At 52.9% G+C, this 19,219-nt stretch overlaps 31 non-coding genes across 31 annotated transcripts; all 31 read right to left on the reverse strand.

The window, feature by feature from the left end:
* Positions 1-234: 234 nt before the first annotated feature.
* Positions 235-353, reverse strand: LOC148804798 (5S ribosomal RNA). Its single transcript, XR_016090615.1, has one exon. It is a non-coding gene; the product is annotated as a 5S ribosomal RNA (ribosomal RNA).
* Positions 354-890: 537 nt separating this feature from the next.
* Positions 891-1,009, reverse strand: LOC148804799 (5S ribosomal RNA). The gene has a single exon (XR_016090626.1). It is a non-coding gene; the product is annotated as a 5S ribosomal RNA (ribosomal RNA).
* A 456-nt stretch (positions 1,010-1,465) lies between these two features.
* LOC148804800 (5S ribosomal RNA) lies at positions 1,466-1,584 on the reverse strand. The gene has a single exon (XR_016090637.1). It is a non-coding gene; the product is annotated as a 5S ribosomal RNA (ribosomal RNA).
* Positions 1,585-2,040: 456 nt separating this feature from the next.
* Positions 2,041-2,159, reverse strand: LOC148804801 (5S ribosomal RNA). Its single transcript, XR_016090648.1, has one exon. It is a non-coding gene; the product is annotated as a 5S ribosomal RNA (ribosomal RNA).
* A 456-nt stretch (positions 2,160-2,615) lies between these two features.
* LOC148804802 (5S ribosomal RNA) lies at positions 2,616-2,734 on the reverse strand. The gene has a single exon (XR_016090659.1). It is a non-coding gene; the product is annotated as a 5S ribosomal RNA (ribosomal RNA).
* A 537-nt stretch (positions 2,735-3,271) lies between these two features.
* LOC148804803 (5S ribosomal RNA) lies at positions 3,272-3,390 on the reverse strand. The gene has a single exon (XR_016090670.1). It is a non-coding gene; the product is annotated as a 5S ribosomal RNA (ribosomal RNA).
* Positions 3,391-3,927: 537 nt separating this feature from the next.
* On the reverse strand, positions 3,928-4,046 carry LOC148804804 (5S ribosomal RNA). Its single transcript, XR_016090682.1, has one exon. It is a non-coding gene; the product is annotated as a 5S ribosomal RNA (ribosomal RNA).
* A 537-nt stretch (positions 4,047-4,583) lies between these two features.
* On the reverse strand, positions 4,584-4,702 carry LOC148804805 (5S ribosomal RNA). The gene has a single exon (XR_016090688.1). It is a non-coding gene; the product is annotated as a 5S ribosomal RNA (ribosomal RNA).
* A 537-nt stretch (positions 4,703-5,239) lies between these two features.
* Positions 5,240-5,358, reverse strand: LOC148804806 (5S ribosomal RNA). Its single transcript, XR_016090690.1, has one exon. It is a non-coding gene; the product is annotated as a 5S ribosomal RNA (ribosomal RNA).
* Positions 5,359-5,895: 537 nt separating this feature from the next.
* Positions 5,896-6,014, reverse strand: LOC148804807 (5S ribosomal RNA). The gene has a single exon (XR_016090673.1). It is a non-coding gene; the product is annotated as a 5S ribosomal RNA (ribosomal RNA).
* Positions 6,015-6,470: 456 nt separating this feature from the next.
* Positions 6,471-6,589, reverse strand: LOC148804808 (5S ribosomal RNA). The gene has a single exon (XR_016090691.1). It is a non-coding gene; the product is annotated as a 5S ribosomal RNA (ribosomal RNA).
* Positions 6,590-7,126: 537 nt separating this feature from the next.
* Positions 7,127-7,245, reverse strand: LOC148804809 (5S ribosomal RNA). The gene has a single exon (XR_016090692.1). It is a non-coding gene; the product is annotated as a 5S ribosomal RNA (ribosomal RNA).
* A 537-nt stretch (positions 7,246-7,782) lies between these two features.
* LOC148804810 (5S ribosomal RNA) lies at positions 7,783-7,901 on the reverse strand. Its single transcript, XR_016090693.1, has one exon. It is a non-coding gene; the product is annotated as a 5S ribosomal RNA (ribosomal RNA).
* Positions 7,902-8,357: 456 nt separating this feature from the next.
* Positions 8,358-8,476, reverse strand: LOC148804811 (5S ribosomal RNA). Its single transcript, XR_016090694.1, has one exon. It is a non-coding gene; the product is annotated as a 5S ribosomal RNA (ribosomal RNA).
* A 456-nt stretch (positions 8,477-8,932) lies between these two features.
* LOC148804812 (5S ribosomal RNA) lies at positions 8,933-9,051 on the reverse strand. The gene has a single exon (XR_016090695.1). It is a non-coding gene; the product is annotated as a 5S ribosomal RNA (ribosomal RNA).
* Positions 9,052-9,588: 537 nt separating this feature from the next.
* LOC148804813 (5S ribosomal RNA) lies at positions 9,589-9,707 on the reverse strand. The gene has a single exon (XR_016090696.1). It is a non-coding gene; the product is annotated as a 5S ribosomal RNA (ribosomal RNA).
* Positions 9,708-10,244: 537 nt separating this feature from the next.
* LOC148804814 (5S ribosomal RNA) lies at positions 10,245-10,363 on the reverse strand. The gene has a single exon (XR_016090697.1). It is a non-coding gene; the product is annotated as a 5S ribosomal RNA (ribosomal RNA).
* Positions 10,364-10,819: 456 nt separating this feature from the next.
* LOC148804815 (5S ribosomal RNA) lies at positions 10,820-10,938 on the reverse strand. Its single transcript, XR_016090699.1, has one exon. It is a non-coding gene; the product is annotated as a 5S ribosomal RNA (ribosomal RNA).
* Positions 10,939-11,475: 537 nt separating this feature from the next.
* Positions 11,476-11,594, reverse strand: LOC148804816 (5S ribosomal RNA). Its single transcript, XR_016090700.1, has one exon. It is a non-coding gene; the product is annotated as a 5S ribosomal RNA (ribosomal RNA).
* A 537-nt stretch (positions 11,595-12,131) lies between these two features.
* Positions 12,132-12,250, reverse strand: LOC148804817 (5S ribosomal RNA). Its single transcript, XR_016090701.1, has one exon. It is a non-coding gene; the product is annotated as a 5S ribosomal RNA (ribosomal RNA).
* A 537-nt stretch (positions 12,251-12,787) lies between these two features.
* LOC148804818 (5S ribosomal RNA) lies at positions 12,788-12,906 on the reverse strand. The gene has a single exon (XR_016090702.1). It is a non-coding gene; the product is annotated as a 5S ribosomal RNA (ribosomal RNA).
* Positions 12,907-13,443: 537 nt separating this feature from the next.
* On the reverse strand, positions 13,444-13,562 carry LOC148804819 (5S ribosomal RNA). The gene has a single exon (XR_016090703.1). It is a non-coding gene; the product is annotated as a 5S ribosomal RNA (ribosomal RNA).
* A 456-nt stretch (positions 13,563-14,018) lies between these two features.
* Positions 14,019-14,137, reverse strand: LOC148804820 (5S ribosomal RNA). Its single transcript, XR_016090704.1, has one exon. It is a non-coding gene; the product is annotated as a 5S ribosomal RNA (ribosomal RNA).
* A 537-nt stretch (positions 14,138-14,674) lies between these two features.
* Positions 14,675-14,793, reverse strand: LOC148804821 (5S ribosomal RNA). Its single transcript, XR_016090705.1, has one exon. It is a non-coding gene; the product is annotated as a 5S ribosomal RNA (ribosomal RNA).
* A 456-nt stretch (positions 14,794-15,249) lies between these two features.
* LOC148804822 (5S ribosomal RNA) lies at positions 15,250-15,368 on the reverse strand. The gene has a single exon (XR_016090706.1). It is a non-coding gene; the product is annotated as a 5S ribosomal RNA (ribosomal RNA).
* A 537-nt stretch (positions 15,369-15,905) lies between these two features.
* On the reverse strand, positions 15,906-16,024 carry LOC148804823 (5S ribosomal RNA). The gene has a single exon (XR_016090707.1). It is a non-coding gene; the product is annotated as a 5S ribosomal RNA (ribosomal RNA).
* Positions 16,025-16,561: 537 nt separating this feature from the next.
* On the reverse strand, positions 16,562-16,680 carry LOC148804824 (5S ribosomal RNA). Its single transcript, XR_016090708.1, has one exon. It is a non-coding gene; the product is annotated as a 5S ribosomal RNA (ribosomal RNA).
* A 456-nt stretch (positions 16,681-17,136) lies between these two features.
* Positions 17,137-17,255, reverse strand: LOC148804825 (5S ribosomal RNA). Its single transcript, XR_016090710.1, has one exon. It is a non-coding gene; the product is annotated as a 5S ribosomal RNA (ribosomal RNA).
* Positions 17,256-17,711: 456 nt separating this feature from the next.
* Positions 17,712-17,830, reverse strand: LOC148804826 (5S ribosomal RNA). The gene has a single exon (XR_016090711.1). It is a non-coding gene; the product is annotated as a 5S ribosomal RNA (ribosomal RNA).
* A 537-nt stretch (positions 17,831-18,367) lies between these two features.
* LOC148804827 (5S ribosomal RNA) lies at positions 18,368-18,486 on the reverse strand. The gene has a single exon (XR_016090712.1). It is a non-coding gene; the product is annotated as a 5S ribosomal RNA (ribosomal RNA).
* A 456-nt stretch (positions 18,487-18,942) lies between these two features.
* LOC148804828 (5S ribosomal RNA) lies at positions 18,943-19,061 on the reverse strand. Its single transcript, XR_016090713.1, has one exon. It is a non-coding gene; the product is annotated as a 5S ribosomal RNA (ribosomal RNA).
* Between the last annotated feature and the right edge of the window lie 158 nt (positions 19,062-19,219).

Raw genomic sequence — 19,219 nt, forward strand, 5'->3', positions numbered from 1 at the left:
GAACAAGTCTCCACAGCCGAAGCGCTGTGTCTCTTTTCAGCTGGCGATAAACCTTTCCTCGATCCTTTGCGGACTTGTAAAACTGTTCATGATCAGAATAAAAAACGCTCACGCTAATACACAAGCACCCGTGTCTCGCCAAAGCTGACAAATAAACAGACGGACAAGCCGCACTGCACGTGTGAACAGGGGAATGAGCGAGCGAGCGGGGATAGGGCGCCTCCTGCGCTTAAAAGCTTACAGCACCTGGTATTCCCAGGCGGTCTCCCATCCAAGTACTAACCAGGCCCATCCCTGTTTAGCTTCCGAGATCAGACGAGATCAGGCGTGCTCAAGGGGGTGTGGCCGTAAGCGAGAGCAAGGCTCGCTGGCACCCTTCTTATAGAGAGGACAGCTCCGTCACCTCTTTTACGACGCTGCTTTTTTTCCCTTGCGTTTTTCTCTTCTTCCCACGTTCTCTCTCTTCACTGCCTTCGTCCCCGCTCTATTTCACTTCAGCCTTTCACTCTTGCTTCCTTCCAATGAGGACGGAGCTGCGGGAGAAAGGGCGCTATAGAGGATCGCTGTGGAGAGCTGCTGCTGTGCTTTGACATCTGAGCTCTGTGGAAAACGATCTCAATACAATTCTGAAAAACGCGACTCCCCGAACGCCAGCCGAACAAGTCTCCACAGCCGAAGCGCTGTGTCTCTTTTCAGCTGGCGATAAACCTTTCCTCGATCCTTTGCGGACTTGTAAAACTGTTCATGATCAGAATAAAAAACGCTCACGCTAATACACAAGCACCCGTGTCTCGCCAAAGCTGACAAATAAACAGACGGACAAGCCGCACTGCACGTGTGAACAGGGGAATGAGCGAGCGAGCGGGGATAGGGCGCCTCCTGCGCTTAAAAGCTTACAGCACCTGGTATTCCCAGGCGGTCTCCCATCCAAGTACTAACCAGGCCCATCCCTGTTTAGCTTCCGAGATCAGACGAGATCAGGCGTGCTCAAGGGGGTGTGGCCGTAAGCGAGAGCAAGGCTCGCTGGCACCCTTCTTATAGAGAGGACAGCTCCGTCACCTCTTTTACGACGCTGCTTTTTTCTTGCTTCCTTCCAATGAGGACGGAGCTGCGGGAGAAAGGGCGCTATAGAGGATCGCTGTGGAGAGCTGCTGCTGTGCTTTGACATCTGAGCTCTGTGGAAAACGATCTCAATACAATTCTGAAAAACGCGACTCCCCGAACGCCAGCCGAACAAGTCTCCACAGCCGAAGCGCTGTGTCTCTTTTCAGCTGGCGATAAACCTTTCCTCGATCCTTTGCGGACTTGTAAAACTGTTCATGATCAGAATAAAAAACGCTCACGCTAATACACAAGCACCCGTGTCTCGCCAAAGCTGACAAATAAACAGACGGACAAGCCGCACTGCACGTGTGAACAGGGGAATGAGCGAGCGAGCGGGGATAGGGCGCCTCCTGCGCTTAAAAGCTTACAGCACCTGGTATTCCCAGGCGGTCTCCCATCCAAGTACTAACCAGGCCCATCCCTGTTTAGCTTCCGAGATCAGACGAGATCAGGCGTGCTCAAGGGGGTGTGGCCGTAAGCGAGAGCAAGGCTCGCTGGCACCCTTCTTATAGAGAGGACAGCTCCGTCACCTCTTTTACGACGCTGCTTTTTTCTTGCTTCCTTCCAATGAGGACGGAGCTGCGGGAGAAAGGGCGCTATAGAGGATCGCTGTGGAGAGCTGCTGCTGTGCTTTGACATCTGAGCTCTGTGGAAAACGATCTCAATACAATTCTGAAAAACGCGACTCCCCGAACGCCAGCCGAACAAGTCTCCACAGCCGAAGCGCTGTGTCTCTTTTCAGCTGGCGATAAACCTTTCCTCGATCCTTTGCGGACTTGTAAAACTGTTCATGATCAGAATAAAAAACGCTCACGCTAATACACAAGCACCCGTGTCTCGCCAAAGCTGACAAATAAACAGACGGACAAGCCGCACTGCACGTGTGAACAGGGGAATGAGCGAGCGAGCGGGGATAGGGCGCCTCCTGCGCTTAAAAGCTTACAGCACCTGGTATTCCCAGGCGGTCTCCCATCCAAGTACTAACCAGGCCCATCCCTGTTTAGCTTCCGAGATCAGACGAGATCAGGCGTGCTCAAGGGGGTGTGGCCGTAAGCGAGAGCAAGGCTCGCTGGCACCCTTCTTATAGAGAGGACAGCTCCGTCACCTCTTTTACGACGCTGCTTTTTTCTTGCTTCCTTCCAATGAGGACGGAGCTGCGGGAGAAAGGGCGCTATAGAGGATCGCTGTGGAGAGCTGCTGCTGTGCTTTGACATCTGAGCTCTGTGGAAAACGATCTCAATACAATTCTGAAAAACGCGACTCCCCGAACGCCAGCCGAACAAGTCTCCACAGCCGAAGCGCTGTGTCTCTTTTCAGCTGGCGATAAACCTTTCCTCGATCCTTTGCGGACTTGTAAAACTGTTCATGATCAGAATAAAAAACGCTCACGCTAATACACAAGCACCCGTGTCTCGCCAAAGCTGACAAATAAACAGACGGACAAGCCGCACTGCACGTGTGAACAGGGGAATGAGCGAGCGAGCGGGGATAGGGCGCCTCCTGCGCTTAAAAGCTTACAGCACCTGGTATTCCCAGGCGGTCTCCCATCCAAGTACTAACCAGGCCCATCCCTGTTTAGCTTCCGAGATCAGACGAGATCAGGCGTGCTCAAGGGGGTGTGGCCGTAAGCGAGAGCAAGGCTCGCTGGCACCCTTCTTATAGAGAGGACAGCTCCGTCACCTCTTTTACGACGCTGCTTTTTTTCCCTTGCGTTTTTCTCTTCTTCCCACGTTCTCTCTCTTCACTGCCTTCGTCCCCGCTCTATTTCACTTCAGCCTTTCACTCTTGCTTCCTTCCAATGAGGACGGAGCTGCGGGAGAAAGGGCGCTATAGAGGATCGCTGTGGAGAGCTGCTGCTGTGCTTTGACATCTGAGCTCTGTGGAAAACGATCTCAATACAATTCTGAAAAACGCGACTCCCCGAACGCCAGCCGAACAAGTCTCCACAGCCGAAGCGCTGTGTCTCTTTTCAGCTGGCGATAAACCTTTCCTCGATCCTTTGCGGACTTGTAAAACTGTTCATGATCAGAATAAAAAACGCTCACGCTAATACACAAGCACCCGTGTCTCGCCAAAGCTGACAAATAAACAGACGGACAAGCCGCACTGCACGTGTGAACAGGGGAATGAGCGAGCGAGCGGGGATAGGGCGCCTCCTGCGCTTAAAAGCTTACAGCACCTGGTATTCCCAGGCGGTCTCCCATCCAAGTACTAACCAGGCCCATCCCTGTTTAGCTTCCGAGATCAGACGAGATCAGGCGTGCTCAAGGGGGTGTGGCCGTAAGCGAGAGCAAGGCTCGCTGGCACCCTTCTTATAGAGAGGACAGCTCCGTCACCTCTTTTACGACGCTGCTTTTTTTCCCTTGCGTTTTTCTCTTCTTCCCACGTTCTCTCTCTTCACTGCCTTCGTCCCCGCTCTATTTCACTTCAGCCTTTCACTCTTGCTTCCTTCCAATGAGGACGGAGCTGCGGGAGAAAGGGCGCTATAGAGGATCGCTGTGGAGAGCTGCTGCTGTGCTTTGACATCTGAGCTCTGTGGAAAACGATCTCAATACAATTCTGAAAAACGCGACTCCCCGAACGCCAGCCGAACAAGTCTCCACAGCCGAAGCGCTGTGTCTCTTTTCAGCTGGCGATAAACCTTTCCTCGATCCTTTGCGGACTTGTAAAACTGTTCATGATCAGAATAAAAAACGCTCACGCTAATACACAAGCACCCGTGTCTCGCCAAAGCTGACAAATAAACAGACGGACAAGCCGCACTGCACGTGTGAACAGGGGAATGAGCGAGCGAGCGGGGATAGGGCGCCTCCTGCGCTTAAAAGCTTACAGCACCTGGTATTCCCAGGCGGTCTCCCATCCAAGTACTAACCAGGCCCATCCCTGTTTAGCTTCCGAGATCAGACGAGATCAGGCGTGCTCAAGGGGGTGTGGCCGTAAGCGAGAGCAAGGCTCGCTGGCACCCTTCTTATAGAGAGGACAGCTCCGTCACCTCTTTTACGACGCTGCTTTTTTTCCCTTGCGTTTTTCTCTTCTTCCCACGTTCTCTCTCTTCACTGCCTTCGTCCCCGCTCTATTTCACTTCAGCCTTTCACTCTTGCTTCCTTCCAATGAGGACGGAGCTGCGGGAGAAAGGGCGCTATAGAGGATCGCTGTGGAGAGCTGCTGCTGTGCTTTGACATCTGAGCTCTGTGGAAAACGATCTCAATACAATTCTGAAAAACGCGACTCCCCGAACGCCAGCCGAACAAGTCTCCACAGCCGAAGCGCTGTGTCTCTTTTCAGCTGGCGATAAACCTTTCCTCGATCCTTTGCGGACTTGTAAAACTGTTCATGATCAGAATAAAAAACGCTCACGCTAATACACAAGCACCCGTGTCTCGCCAAAGCTGACAAATAAACAGACGGACAAGCCGCACTGCACGTGTGAACAGGGGAATGAGCGAGCGAGCGGGGATAGGGCGCCTCCTGCGCTTAAAAGCTTACAGCACCTGGTATTCCCAGGCGGTCTCCCATCCAAGTACTAACCAGGCCCATCCCTGTTTAGCTTCCGAGATCAGACGAGATCAGGCGTGCTCAAGGGGGTGTGGCCGTAAGCGAGAGCAAGGCTCGCTGGCACCCTTCTTATAGAGAGGACAGCTCCGTCACCTCTTTTACGACGCTGCTTTTTTTCCCTTGCGTTTTTCTCTTCTTCCCACGTTCTCTCTCTTCACTGCCTTCGTCCCCGCTCTATTTCACTTCAGCCTTTCACTCTTGCTTCCTTCCAATGAGGACGGAGCTGCGGGAGAAAGGGCGCTATAGAGGATCGCTGTGGAGAGCTGCTGCTGTGCTTTGACATCTGAGCTCTGTGGAAAACGATCTCAATACAATTCTGAAAAACGCGACTCCCCGAACGCCAGCCGAACAAGTCTCCACAGCCGAAGCGCTGTGTCTCTTTTCAGCTGGCGATAAACCTTTCCTCGATCCTTTGCGGACTTGTAAAACTGTTCATGATCAGAATAAAAAACGCTCACGCTAATACACAAGCACCCGTGTCTCGCCAAAGCTGACAAATAAACAGACGGACAAGCCGCACTGCACGTGTGAACAGGGGAATGAGCGAGCGAGCGGGGATAGGGCGCCTCCTGCGCTTAAAAGCTTACAGCACCTGGTATTCCCAGGCGGTCTCCCATCCAAGTACTAACCAGGCCCATCCCTGTTTAGCTTCCGAGATCAGACGAGATCAGGCGTGCTCAAGGGGGTGTGGCCGTAAGCGAGAGCAAGGCTCGCTGGCACCCTTCTTATAGAGAGGACAGCTCCGTCACCTCTTTTACGACGCTGCTTTTTTTCCCTTGCGTTTTTCTCTTCTTCCCACGTTCTCTCTCTTCACTGCCTTCGTCCCCGCTCTATTTCACTTCAGCCTTTCACTCTTGCTTCCTTCCAATGAGGACGGAGCTGCGGGAGAAAGGGCGCTATAGAGGATCGCTGTGGAGAGCTGCTGCTGTGCTTTGACATCTGAGCTCTGTGGAAAACGATCTCAATACAATTCTGAAAAACGCGACTCCCCGAACGCCAGCCGAACAAGTCTCCACAGCCGAAGCGCTGTGTCTCTTTTCAGCTGGCGATAAACCTTTCCTCGATCCTTTGCGGACTTGTAAAACTGTTCATGATCAGAATAAAAAACGCTCACGCTAATACACAAGCACCCGTGTCTCGCCAAAGCTGACAAATAAACAGACGGACAAGCCGCACTGCACGTGTGAACAGGGGAATGAGCGAGCGAGCGGGGATAGGGCGCCTCCTGCGCTTAAAAGCTTACAGCACCTGGTATTCCCAGGCGGTCTCCCATCCAAGTACTAACCAGGCCCATCCCTGTTTAGCTTCCGAGATCAGACGAGATCAGGCGTGCTCAAGGGGGTGTGGCCGCAAGCGAGAGCAAGGCTCGCTGGCACCCTTCTTATAGAGAGGACAGCTCCGTCACCTCTTTTACGACGCTGCTTTTTTCTTGCTTCCTTCCAATGAGGACGGAGCTGCGGGAGAAAGGGCGCTATAGAGGATCGCTGTGGAGAGCTGCTGCTGTGCTTTGACATCTGAGCTCTGTGGAAAACGATCTCAATACAATTCTGAAAAACGCGACTCCCCGAACGCCAGCCGAACAAGTCTCCACAGCCGAAGCGCTGTGTCTCTTTTCAGCTGGCGATAAACCTTTCCTCGATCCTTTGCGGACTTGTAAAACTGTTCATGATCAGAATAAAAAACGCTCACGCTAATACACAAGCACCCGTGTCTCGCCAAAGCTGACAAATAAACAGACGGACAAGCCGCACTGCACGTGTGAACAGGGGAATGAGCGAGCGAGCGGGGATAGGGCGCCTCCTGCGCTTAAAAGCTTACAGCACCTGGTATTCCCAGGCGGTCTCCCATCCAAGTACTAACCAGGCCCATCCCTGTTTAGCTTCCGAGATCAGACGAGATCAGGCGTGCTCAAGGGGGTGTGGCCGTAAGCGAGAGCAAGGCTCGCTGGCACCCTTCTTATAGAGAGGACAGCTCCGTCACCTCTTTTACGACGCTGCTTTTTTTCCCTTGCGTTTTTCTCTTCTTCCCACGTTCTCTCTCTTCACTGCCTTCGTCCCCGCTCTATTTCACTTCAGCCTTTCACTCTTGCTTCCTTCCAATGAGGACGGAGCTGCGGGAGAAAGGGCGCTATAGAGGATCGCTGTGGAGAGCTGCTGCTGTGCTTTGACATCTGAGCTCTGTGGAAAACGATCTCAATACAATTCTGAAAAACGCGACTCCCCGAACGCCAGCCGAACAAGTCTCCACAGCCGAAGCGCTGTGTCTCTTTTCAGCTGGCGATAAACCTTTCCTCGATCCTTTGCGGACTTGTAAAACTGTTCATGATCAGAATAAAAAACGCTCACGCTAATACACAAGCACCCGTGTCTCGCCAAAGCTGACAAATAAACAGACGGACAAGCCGCACTGCACGTGTGAACAGGGGAATGAGCGAGCGAGCGGGGATAGGGCGCCTCCTGCGCTTAAAAGCTTACAGCACCTGGTATTCCCAGGCGGTCTCCCATCCAAGTACTAACCAGGCCCATCCCTGTTTAGCTTCCGAGATCAGACGAGATCAGGCGTGCTCAAGGGGGTGTGGCCGTAAGCGAGAGCAAGGCTCGCTGGCACCCTTCTTATAGAGAGGACAGCTCCGTCACCTCTTTTACGACGCTGCTTTTTTTCCCTTGCGTTTTTCTCTTCTTCCCACGTTCTCTCTCTTCACTGCCTTCGTCCCCGCTCTATTTCACTTCAGCCTTTCACTCTTGCTTCCTTCCAATGAGGACGGAGCTGCGGGAGAAAGGGCGCTATAGAGGATCGCTGTGGAGAGCTGCTGCTGTGCTTTGACATCTGAGCTCTGTGGAAAACGATCTCAATACAATTCTGAAAAACGCGACTCCCCGAACGCCAGCCGAACAAGTCTCCACAGCCGAAGCGCTGTGTCTCTTTTCAGCTGGCGATAAACCTTTCCTCGATCCTTTGCGGACTTGTAAAACTGTTCATGATCAGAATAAAAAACGCTCACGCTAATACACAAGCACCCGTGTCTCGCCAAAGCTGACAAATAAACAGACGGACAAGCCGCACTGCACGTGTGAACAGGGGAATGAGCGAGCGAGCGGGGATAGGGCGCCTCCTGCGCTTAAAAGCTTACAGCACCTGGTATTCCCAGGCGGTCTCCCATCCAAGTACTAACCAGGCCCATCCCTGTTTAGCTTCCGAGATCAGACGAGATCAGGCGTGCTCAAGGGGGTGTGGCCGTAAGCGAGAGCAAGGCTCGCTGGCACCCTTCTTATAGAGAGGACAGCTCCGTCACCTCTTTTACGACGCTGCTTTTTTCTTGCTTCCTTCCAATGAGGACGGAGCTGCGGGAGAAAGGGCGCTATAGAGGATCGCTGTGGAGAGCTGCTGCTGTGCTTTGACATCTGAGCTCTGTGGAAAACGATCTCAATACAATTCTGAAAAACGCGACTCCCCGAACGCCAGCCGAACAAGTCTCCACAGCCGAAGCGCTGTGTCTCTTTTCAGCTGGCGATAAACCTTTCCTCGATCCTTTGCGGACTTGTAAAACTGTTCATGATCAGAATAAAAAACGCTCACGCTAATACACAAGCACCCGTGTCTCGCCAAAGCTGACAAATAAACAGACGGACAAGCCGCACTGCACGTGTGAACAGGGGAATGAGCGAGCGAGCGGGGATAGGGCGCCTCCTGCGCTTAAAAGCTTACAGCACCTGGTATTCCCAGGCGGTCTCCCATCCAAGTACTAACCAGGCCCATCCCTGTTTAGCTTCCGAGATCAGACGAGATCAGGCGTGCTCAAGGGGGTGTGGCCGTAAGCGAGAGCAAGGCTCGCTGGCACCCTTCTTATAGAGAGGACAGCTCCGTCACCTCTTTTACGACGCTGCTTTTTTCTTGCTTCCTTCCAATGAGGACGGAGCTGCGGGAGAAAGGGCGCTATAGAGGATCGCTGTGGAGAGCTGCTGCTGTGCTTTGACATCTGAGCTCTGTGGAAAACGATCTCAATACAATTCTGAAAAACGCGACTCCCCGAACGCCAGCCGAACAAGTCTCCACAGCCGAAGCGCTGTGTCTCTTTTCAGCTGGCGATAAACCTTTCTTCGATCCTTTGCGGACTTGTAAAACTGTTCATGATCAGAATAAAAAACGCTCACGCTAATACACAAGCACCCGTGTCTCGCCAAAGCTGACAAATAAACAGACGGACAAGCCGCACTGCACGTGTGAACAGGGGAATGAGCGAGCGAGCGGGGATAGGGCGCCTCCTGCGCTTAAAAGCTTACAGCACCTGGTATTCCCAGGCGGTCTCCCATCCAAGTACTAACCAGGCCCATCCCTGTTTAGCTTCCGAGATCAGACGAGATCAGGCGTGCTCAAGGGGGTGTGGCCGTAAGCGAGAGCAAGGCTCGCTGGCACCCTTCTTATAGAGAGGACAGCTCCGTCACCTCTTTTACGACGCTGCTTTTTTTCCCTTGCGTTTTTCTCTTCTTCCCACGTTCTCTCTCTTCACTGCCTTCGTCCCCGCTCTATTTCACTTCAGCCTTTCACTCTTGCTTCCTTCCAATGAGGACGGAGCTGCGGGAGAAAGGGCGCTATAGAGGATCGCTGTGGAGAGCTGCTGCTGTGCTTTGACATCTGAGCTCTGTGGAAAACGATCTCAATACAATTCTGAAAAACGCGACTCCCCGAACGCCAGCCGAACAAGTCTCCACAGCCGAAGCGCTGTGTCTCTTTTCAGCTGGCGATAAACCTTTCCTCGATCCTTTGCGGACTTGTAAAACTGTTCATGATCAGAATAAAAAACGCTCACGCTAATACACAAGCACCCGTGTCTCGCCAAAGCTGACAAATAAACAGACGGACAAGCCGCACTGCACGTGTGAACAGGGGAATGAGCGAGCGAGCGGGGATAGGGCGCCTCCTGCGCTTAAAAGCTTACAGCACCTGGTATTCCCAGGCGGTCTCCCATCCAAGTACTAACCAGGCCCATCCCTGTTTAGCTTCCGAGATCAGACGAGATCAGGCGTGCTCAAGGGGGTGTGGCCGTAAGCGAGAGCAAGGCTCGCTGGCACCCTTCTTATAGAGAGGACAGCTCCGTCACCTCTTTTACGACGCTGCTTTTTTTCCCTTGCGTTTTTCTCTTCTTCCCACGTTCTCTCTCTTCACTGCCTTCGTCCCCGCTCTATTTCACTTCAGCCTTTCACTCTTGCTTCCTTCCAATGAGGACGGAGCTGCGGGAGAAAGGGCGCTATAGAGGATCGCTGTGGAGAGCTGCTGCTGTGCTTTGACATCTGAGCTCTGTGGAAAACGATCTCAATACAATTCTGAAAAACGCGACTCCCCGAACGCCAGCCGAACAAGTCTCCACAGCCGAAGCGCTGTGTCTCTTTTCAGCTGGCGATAAACCTTTCCTCGATCCTTTGCGGACTTGTAAAACTGTTCATGATCAGAATAAAAAACGCTCACGCTAATACACAAGCACCCGTGTCTCGCCAAAGCTGACAAATAAACAGACGGACAAGCCGCACTGCACGTGTGAACAGGGGAATGAGCGAGCGAGCGGGGATAGGGCGCCTCCTGCGCTTAAAAGCTTACAGCACCTGGTATTCCCAGGCGGTCTCCCATCCAAGTACTAACCAGGCCCATCCCTGTTTAGCTTCCGAGATCAGACGAGATCAGGCGTGCTCAAGGGGGTGTGGCCGTAAGCGAGAGCAAGGCTCGCTGGCACCCTTCTTATAGAGAGGACAGCTCCGTCACCTCTTTTACGACGCTGCTTTTTTCTTGCTTCCTTCCAATGAGGACGGAGCTGCGGGAGAAAGGGCGCTATAGAGGATCGCTGTGGAGAGCTGCTGCTGTGCTTTGACATCTGAGCTCTGTGGAAAACGATCTCAATACAATTCTGAAAAACGCGACTCCCCAAACGCCAGCCGAACAAGTCTCCACAGCCGAAGCGCTGTGTCTCTTTTCAGCTGGCGATAAACCTTTCCTCGATCCTTTGCGGACTTGTAAAACTGTTCATGATCAGAATAAAAAACGCTCACGCTAATACACAAGCACCCGTGTCTCGCCAAAGCTGACAAATAAACAGACGGACAAGCCGCACTGCACGTGTGAACAGGGGAATGAGCGAGCGAGCGGGGATAGGGCGCCTCCTGCGCTTAAAAGCTTACAGCACCTGGTATTCCCAGGCGGTCTCCCATCCAAGTACTAACCAGGCCCATCCCTGTTTAGCTTCCGAGATCAGACGAGATCAGGCGTGCTCAAGGGGGTGTGGCCGTAAGCGAGAGCAAGGCTCGCTGGCACCCTTCTTATAGAGAGGACAGCTCCGTCACCTCTTTTACGACGCTGCTTTTTTTCCCTTGCGTTTTTCTCTTCTTCCCACGTTCTCTCTCTTCACTGCCTTCGTCCCCGCTCTATTTCACTTCAGCCTTTCACTCTTGCTTCCTTCCAATGAGGACGGAGCTGCGGGAGAAAGGGCGCTATAGAGGATCGCTGTGGAGAGCTGCTGCTGTGCTTTGACATCTGAGCTCTGTGGAAAACGATCTCAATACAATTCTGAAAAACGCGACTCCCCGAACGCCAGCCGAACAAGTCTCCACAGCCGAAGCGCTGTGTCTCTTTTCAGCTGGCGATAAACCTTTCCTCGATCCTTTGCGGACTTGTAAAACTGTTCATGATCAGAATAAAAAACGCTCACGCTAATACACAAGCACCCGTGTCTCGCCAAAGCTGACAAATAAACAGACGGACAAGCCGCACTGCACGTGTGAACAGGGGAATGAGCGAGCGAGCGGGGATAGGGCGCCTCCTGCGCTTAAAAGCTTACAGCACCTGGTATTCCCAGGCGGTCTCCCATCCAAGTACTAACCAGGCCCATCCCTGTTTAGCTTCCGAGATCAGACGAGATCAGGCGTGCTCAAGGGGGTGTGGCCGTAAGCGAGAGCAAGGCTCGCTGGCACCCTTCTTATAGAGAGGACAGCTCCGTCACCTCTTTTACGACGCTGCTTTTTTTCCCTTGCGTTTTTCTCTTCTTCCCACGTTCTCTCTCTTCACTGCCTTCGTCCCCGCTCTATTTCACTTCAGCCTTTCACTCTTGCTTCCTTCCAATGAGGACGGAGCTGCGGGAGAAAGGGCGCTATAGAGGATCGCTGTGGAGAGCTGCTGCTGTGCTTTGACATCTGAGCTCTGTGGAAAACGATCTCAATACAATTCTGAAAAACGCGACTCCCCGAACGCCAGCCGAACAAGTCTCCACAGCCGAAGCGCTGTGTCTCTTTTCAGCTGGCGATAAACCTTTCCTCGATCCTTTGCGGACTTGTAAAACTGTTCATGATCAGAATAAAAAACGCTCACGCTAATACACAAGCACCCGTGTCTCGCCAAAGCTGACAAATAAACAGACGGACAAGCCGCACTGCACGTGTGAACAGGGGAATGAGCGAGCGAGCGGGGATAGGGCGCCTCCTGCGCTTAAAAGCTTACAGCACCTGGTATTCCCAGGCGGTCTCCCATCCAAGTACTAACCAGGCCCATCCCTGTTTAGCTTCCGAGATCAGACGAGATCAGGCGTGCTCAAGGGGGTGTGGCCGTAAGCGAGAGCAAGGCTCGCTGGCACCCTTCTTATAGAGAGGACAGCTCCGTCACCTCTTTTACGACGCTGCTTTTTTTCCCTTGCGTTTTTCTCTTCTTCCCACGTTCTCTCTCTTCACTGCCTTCGTCCCCGCTCTATTTCACTTCAGCCTTTCACTCTTGCTTCCTTCCAATGAGGACGGAGCTGCGGGAGAAAGGGCGCTATAGAGGATCGCTGTGGAGAGCTGCTGCTGTGCTTTGACATCTGAGCTCTGTGGAAAACGATCTCAATACAATTCTGAAAAACGCGACTCCCCGAACGCCAGCCGAACAAGTCTCCACAGCCGAAGCGCTGTGTCTCTTTTCAGCTGGCGATAAACCTTTCCTCGATCCTTTGCGGACTTGTAAAACTGTTCATGATCAGAATAAAAAACGCTCACGCTAATACACAAGCACCCGTGTCTCGCCAAAGCTGACAAATAAACAGACGGACAAGCCGCACTGCACGTGTGAACAGGGGAATGAGCGAGCGAGCGGGGATAGGGCGCCTCCTGCGCTTAAAAGCTTACAGCACCTGGTATTCCCAGGCGGTCTCCCATCCAAGTACTAACCAGGCCCATCCCTGTTTAGCTTCCGAGATCAGACGAGATCAGGCGTGCTCAAGGGGGTGTGGCCGTAAGCGAGAGCAAGGCTCGCTGGCACCCTTCTTATAGAGAGGACAGCTCCGTCACCTCTTTTACGACGCTGCTTTTTTTCCCTTGCGTTTTTCTCTTCTTCCCACGTTCTCTCTCTTCACTGCCTTCGTCCCCGCTCTATTTCACTTCAGCCTTTCACTCTTGCTTCCTTCCAATGAGGACGGAGCTGCGGGAGAAAGGGCGCTATAGAGGATCGCTGTGGAGAGCTGCTGCTGTGCTTTGACATCTGAGCTCTGTGGAAAACGATCTCAATACAATTCTGAAAAACGCGACTCCCCGAACGCCAGCCGAACAAGTCTCCACAGCCGAAGCGCTGTGTCTCTTTTCAGCTGGCGATAAACCTTTCCTCGATCCTTTGCGGACTTGTAAAACTGTTCATGATCAGAATAAAAAACGCTCACGCTAATACACAAGCACCCGTGTCTCGCCAAAGCTGACAAATAAACAGACGGACAAGCCGCACTGCACGTGTGAACAGGGGAATGAGCGAGCGAGCGGGGATAGGGCGCCTCCTGCGCTTAAAAGCTTACAGCACCTGGTATTCCCAGGCGGTCTCCCATCCAAGTACTAACCAGGCCCATCCCTGTTTAGCTTCCGAGATCAGACGAGATCAGGCGTGCTCAAGGGGGTGTGGCCGTAAGCGAGAGCAAGGCTCGCTGGCACCCTTCTTATAGAGAGGACAGCTCCGTCACCTCTTTTACGACGCTGCTTTTTTCTTGCTTCCTTCCAATGAGGACGGAGCTGCGGGAGAAAGGGCGCTATAGAGGATCGCTGTGGAGAGCTGCTGCTGTGCTTTGACATCTGAGCTCTGTGGAAAACGATCTCAATACAATTCTGAAAAACGCGACTCCCCGAACGCCAGCCGAACAAGTCTCCACAGCCGAAGCGCTGTGTCTCTTTTCAGCTGGCGATAAACCTTTCCTCGATCCTTTGCGGACTTGTAAAACTGTTCATGATCAGAATAAAAAACGCTCACGCTAATACACAAGCACCCGTGTCTCGCCAAAGCTGACAAATAAACAGACGGACAAGCCGCACTGCACGTGTGAACAGGGGAATGAGCGAGCGAGCGGGGATAGGGCGCCTCCTGCGCTTAAAAGCTTACAGCACCTGGTATTCCCAGGCGGTCTCCCATCCAAGTACTAACCAGGCCCATCCCTGTTTAGCTTCCGAGATCAGACGAGATCAGGCGTGCTCAAGGGGGTGTGGCCGTAAGCGAGAGCAAGGCTCGCTGGCACCCTTCTTATAGAGAGGACAGCTCCGTCACCTCTTTTACGACGCTGCTTTTTTTCCCTTGCGTTTTTCTCTTCTTCCCACGTTCTCTCTCTTCACTGCCTTCGTCCCCGCTCTATTTCACTTCAGCCTTTCACTCTTGCTTCCTTCCAATGAGGACGGAGCTGCGGGAGAAAGGGCGCTATAGAGGATCGCTGTGGAGAGCTGCTGCTGTGCTTTGACATCTGAGCTCTGTGGAAAACGATCTCAATACAATTCTGAAAAAAGCGACTCCCCGAACGCCAGCCGAACAAGTCTCCACAGCCGAAGCGCTGTGTCTCTTTTCAGCTGGCGATAAACCTTTCCTCGATCCTTTGCGGACTTGTAAAACTGTTCATGATCAGAATAAAAAACGCTCACGCTAATACACAAGCACCCGTGTCTCGCCAAAGCTGACAAATAAACAGACGGACAAGCCGCACTGCACGTGTGAACAGGGGAATGAGCGAGCGAGCGGGGATAGGGCGCCTCCTGCGCTTAAAAGCTTACAGCACCTGGTATTCCCAGGCGGTCTCCCATCCAAGTACTAACCAGGCCCATCCCTGTTTAGCTTCCGAGATCAGACGAGATCAGGCGTGCTCAAGGGGGTGTGGCCGTAAGCGAGAGCAAGGCTCGCTGGCACCCTTCTTATAGAGAGGACAGCTCCGTCACCTCTTTTACGACGCTGCTTTTTTCTTGCTTCCTTCCAATGAGGACGGAGCTGCGGGAGAAAGGGCGCTATAGAGGATCGCTGTGGAGAGCTGCTGCTGTGCTTTGACATCTGAGCTCTGTGGAAAACGATCTCAATACAATTCTGAAAAACGCGACTCCCCGAACGCCAGCCGAACAAGTCTCCACAGCCGAAGCGCTGTGTCTCTTTTCAGCTGGCGATAAACCTTTCCTCGATCCTTTGCGGACTTGTAAAACTGTTCATGATCAGAATAAAAAACGCTCACGCTAATACACAAGCACCCGTGTCTCGCCAAAGCTGACAAATAAACAGACGGACAAGCCGCACTGCACGTGTGAACAGGGGAATGAGCGAGCGAGCGGGGATAGGGCGCCTCCTGCGCTTAAAAGCTTACAGCACCTGGTATTCCCAGGCGGTCTCCCATCCAAGTACTAACCAGGCCCATCCCTGTTTAGCTTCCGAGATCAGACGAGATCAGGCGTGCTCAAGGGGGTGTGGCCGTAAGCGAGAGCAAGGCTCGCTGGCACCCTTCTTATAGAGAGGACAGCTCCGTCACCTCTTTTACGACGCTGCTTTTTTTCCCTTGCGTTTTTCTCTTCTTCCCACGTTCTCTCTCTTCACTGCCTTCGTCCCCGCTCTATTTCACTTCAGCCTTTCACTCTTGCTTCCTTCCAATGAGGACGGAGCTGCGGGAGAAAGGGCGCTATAGAGGATCGCTGTGGAGAGCTGCTGCTGTGCTTTGACATCTGAGCTCTGTGGAAAACGATCTCAATACAATTCTGAAAAACGCGACTCCCCGAACGCCAGCCGAACAAGTCTCCACAGCCGAAGCGCTGTGTCTCTTTTCAGCTGGCGATAAACCTTTCCTCGATCCTTTGCGGACTTGTAAAACTGTTCATGATCAGAATAAAAAACGCTCACGCTAATACACAAGCACCCGTGTCTCGCCAAAGCTGACAAATAAACAGACGGACAAGCCGCACTGCACGTGTGAACAGGGGAATGAGCGAGCGAGCGGGGATAGGGCGCCTCCTGCGCTTAAAAGCTTACAGCACCTGGTATTCCCAGGCGGTCTCCCATCCAAGTACTAACCAGGCCCATCCCTGTTTAGCTTCCGAGATCAGACGAGATCAGGCGTGCTCAAGGGGGTGTGGCCGTAAGCGAGAGCAAGGCTCGCTGGCACCCTTCTTATAGAGAGGACAGCTCCGTCACCTCTTTTACGACGCTGCTTTTTTTCCCTTGCGTTTTTCTCTTCTTCCCACGTTCTCTCTCTTCACTGCCTTCGTCCCCGCTCTATTTCACTTCAGCCTTTCACTCTTGCTTCCTTCCAATGAGGACGGAGCTGCGGGAGAAAGGGCGCTATAGAGGATCGCTGTGGAGAGCTGCTGCTGTGCTTTGACATCTGAGCTCTGTGGAAAACGATCTCAATACAATTCTGAAAAACGCGACTCCCCGAACGCCAGCCGAACAAGTCTCCACAGCCGAAGCGCTGTGTCTCTTTTCAGCTGGCGATAAACCTTTCCTCGATCCTTTGCGGACTTGTAAAACTGTTCATGATCAGAATAAAAAACGCTCACGCTAATACACAAGCACCCGTGTCTCGCCAAAGCTGACAAATAAACAGACGGACAAGCCGCACTGCACGTGTGAACAGGGGAATGAGCGAGCGAGCGGGGATAGGGCGCCTCCTGCGCTTAAAAGCTTACAGCACCTGGTATTCCCAGGCGGTCTCCCATCCAAGTACTAACCAGGCCCATCCCTGTTTAGCTTCCGAGATCAGACGAGATCAGGCGTGCTCAAGGGGGTGTGGCCGTAAGCGAGAGCAAGGCTCGCTGGCACCCTTCTTATAGAGAGGACAGCTCCGTCACCTCTTTTACGACGCTGCTTTTTTCTTGCTTCCTTCCAATGAGGACGGAGCTGCGGGAGAAAGGGCGCTATAGAGGATCGCTGTGGAGAGCTGCTGCTGTGCTTTGACATCTGAGCTCTGTGGAAAACGATCTCAATACAATTCTGAAAAACGCGACTCCCCGAACGCCAGCCGAACAAGTCTCCACAGCCGAAGCGCTGTGTCTCTTTTCAGCTGGCGATAAACCTTTCCTCGATCCTTTGCGGACTTGTAAAACTGTTCATGATCAGAATAAAAAACGCTCACGCTAATACACAAGCACCCGTGTCTCGCCAAAGCTGACAAATAAACAGACGGACAAGCCGCACTGCACGTGTGAACAGGGGAATGAGCGAGCGAGCGGGGATAGGGCGCCTCCTGCGCTTAAAAGCTTACAGCACCTGGTATTCCCAGGCGGTCTCCCATCCAAGTACTAACCAGGCCCATCCCTGTTTAGCTTCCGAGATCAGACGAGATCAGGCGTGCTCAAGGGGGTGTGGCCGTAAGCGAGAGCAAGGCTCGCTGGCACCCTTCTTATAGAGAGGACAGCTCCGTCACCTCTTTTACGACGCTGCTTTTTTCTTGCTTCCTTCCAATGAGGACGGAGCTGCGGGAGAAAGGGCGCTATAGAGGATCGCTGTGGAGAGCTGCTGCTGTGCTTTGACATCTGAGCTCTGTGGAAAACGATCTCAATACAATTCTGAAAAACGCGACTCCCCGAACGCCAGCCGAACAAGTCTCCACAGCCGAAGCGCTGTGTCTCTTTTCAGCTGGCGATAAACCTTTCCTCGATCCTTTGCGGACTTGTAAAACTGTTCATGATCAGAATAAAAAACGCTCACGCTAATACACAAGCACCCGTGTCTCGCCAAAGCTGACAAATAAACAGACGGACAAGCCGCACTGCACGTGTGAACAGGGGAATGAGCGAGCGAGCGGGGATAGGGCGCCTCCTGCGCTTAAAAGCTTACAGCACCTGGTATTCCCAGGCGGTCTCCCATCCAAGTACTAACCAGGCCCATCCCTGTTTAGCTTCCGAGATCAGACGAGATCAGGCGTGCTCAAGGGGGTGTGGCCGTAAGCGAGAGCAAGGCTCGCTGGCACCCTTCTTATAGAGAGGACAGCTCCGTCACCTCTTTTACGACGCTGCTTTTTTTCCCTTGCGTTTTTCTCTTCTTCCCACGTTCTCTCTCTTCACTGCCTTCGTCCCCGCTCTATTTCACTTCAGCCTTTCACTCTTGCTTCCTTCCAATGAGGACGGAGCTGCGGGAGAAAGGGCGCTATAGAGGATCGCTGTGGAGAGCTGCTGCTGTGCTTTGACATCTGAGCTCTGTGGAAAACGATCTCAATACAATTCTGAAAAACGCGACTCCCCGAACGCCAGCCGAACAAGTCTCCACAGCCGAAGCGCTGTGTCTCTTTTCAGCTGGCGATAAACCTTTCCTCGATCCTTTGCGGACTTGTAAAACTGTTCATGATCAGAATAAAAAACGCTCACGCTAATACACAAGCACCCGTGTCTCGCCAAAGCTGACAAATAAACAGACGGACAAGCCGCACTGCACGTGTGAACAGGGGAATGAGCGAGCGAGCGGGGATAGGGCGCCTCCTGCGCTTAAAAGCTTACAGCACCTGGTATTCCCAGGCGGTCTCCCATCCAAGTACTAACCAGGCCCATCCCTGTTTAGCTTCCGAGATCAGACGAGATCAGGCGTGCTCAAGGGGGTGTGGCCGTAAGCGAGAGCAAGGCTCGCTGGCACCCTTCTTATAGAGAGGACAGCTCCGTCACCTCTTTTACGACGCTGCTTTTTTCTTGCTTCCTTCCAATGAGGACGGAGCTGCGGGAGAAAGGGCGCTATAGAGGATCGCTGTGGAGAGCTGCTGCTGTGCTTTGACATCTGAGCTCTGTGGAAAACGATCTCAATACAATTCTGAAAAACGCGACTCCCCGAACGCCAGCCGAACAAGTCTCCACAGCCGAAGCGCTGTGTCTCTTTTCAGCTGGCGATAAACCTTTCCTCGATCCTTTGCGGACTTGTAAAACTGTTCATGATCAGAATAAAAAACGCTCACGCTAATACACAAGCACCCGTGTCTCGCCAAAGCTGACAAATAAACAGACGGACAAGCCGCACTGCACGTGTGAACAGGGGAATGAGCGAGCGAGCGGGGATAGGGCGCCTCCTGCGCTTAAAAGCTTACAGCACCTGGTATTCCCAGGCGGTCTCCCATCCAAGTACTAACCAGGCCCATCCCTGTTTAGCTTCCGAGATCAGACGAGATCAGGCGTGCTCAAGGGGGTGTGGCCGTAAGCGAGAGCAAGGCTCGCTGGCACCCTTCTTATAGAGAGGACAGCTCCGTCACCTCTTTTACGACGCTGCTTTTTTTCCCTTGCGTTTTTCTCTTCTTCCCACGTTCTCTCTCTTCACTGCCTTCGTCCCCGCTCTATTTCACTTCAGCCTTTCACTCTTG

The sequence above is a fragment of the Atractosteus spatula genome, unplaced genomic scaffold (assembly GCF_055471065.1).
Source record: "Atractosteus spatula isolate fAtrSpa1 unplaced genomic scaffold, fAtrSpa1.hap1 Scaffold_89, whole genome shotgun sequence".
NCBI classification, from domain to species: domain Eukaryota; kingdom Metazoa; phylum Chordata; class Actinopteri; order Semionotiformes; family Lepisosteidae; genus Atractosteus; species Atractosteus spatula.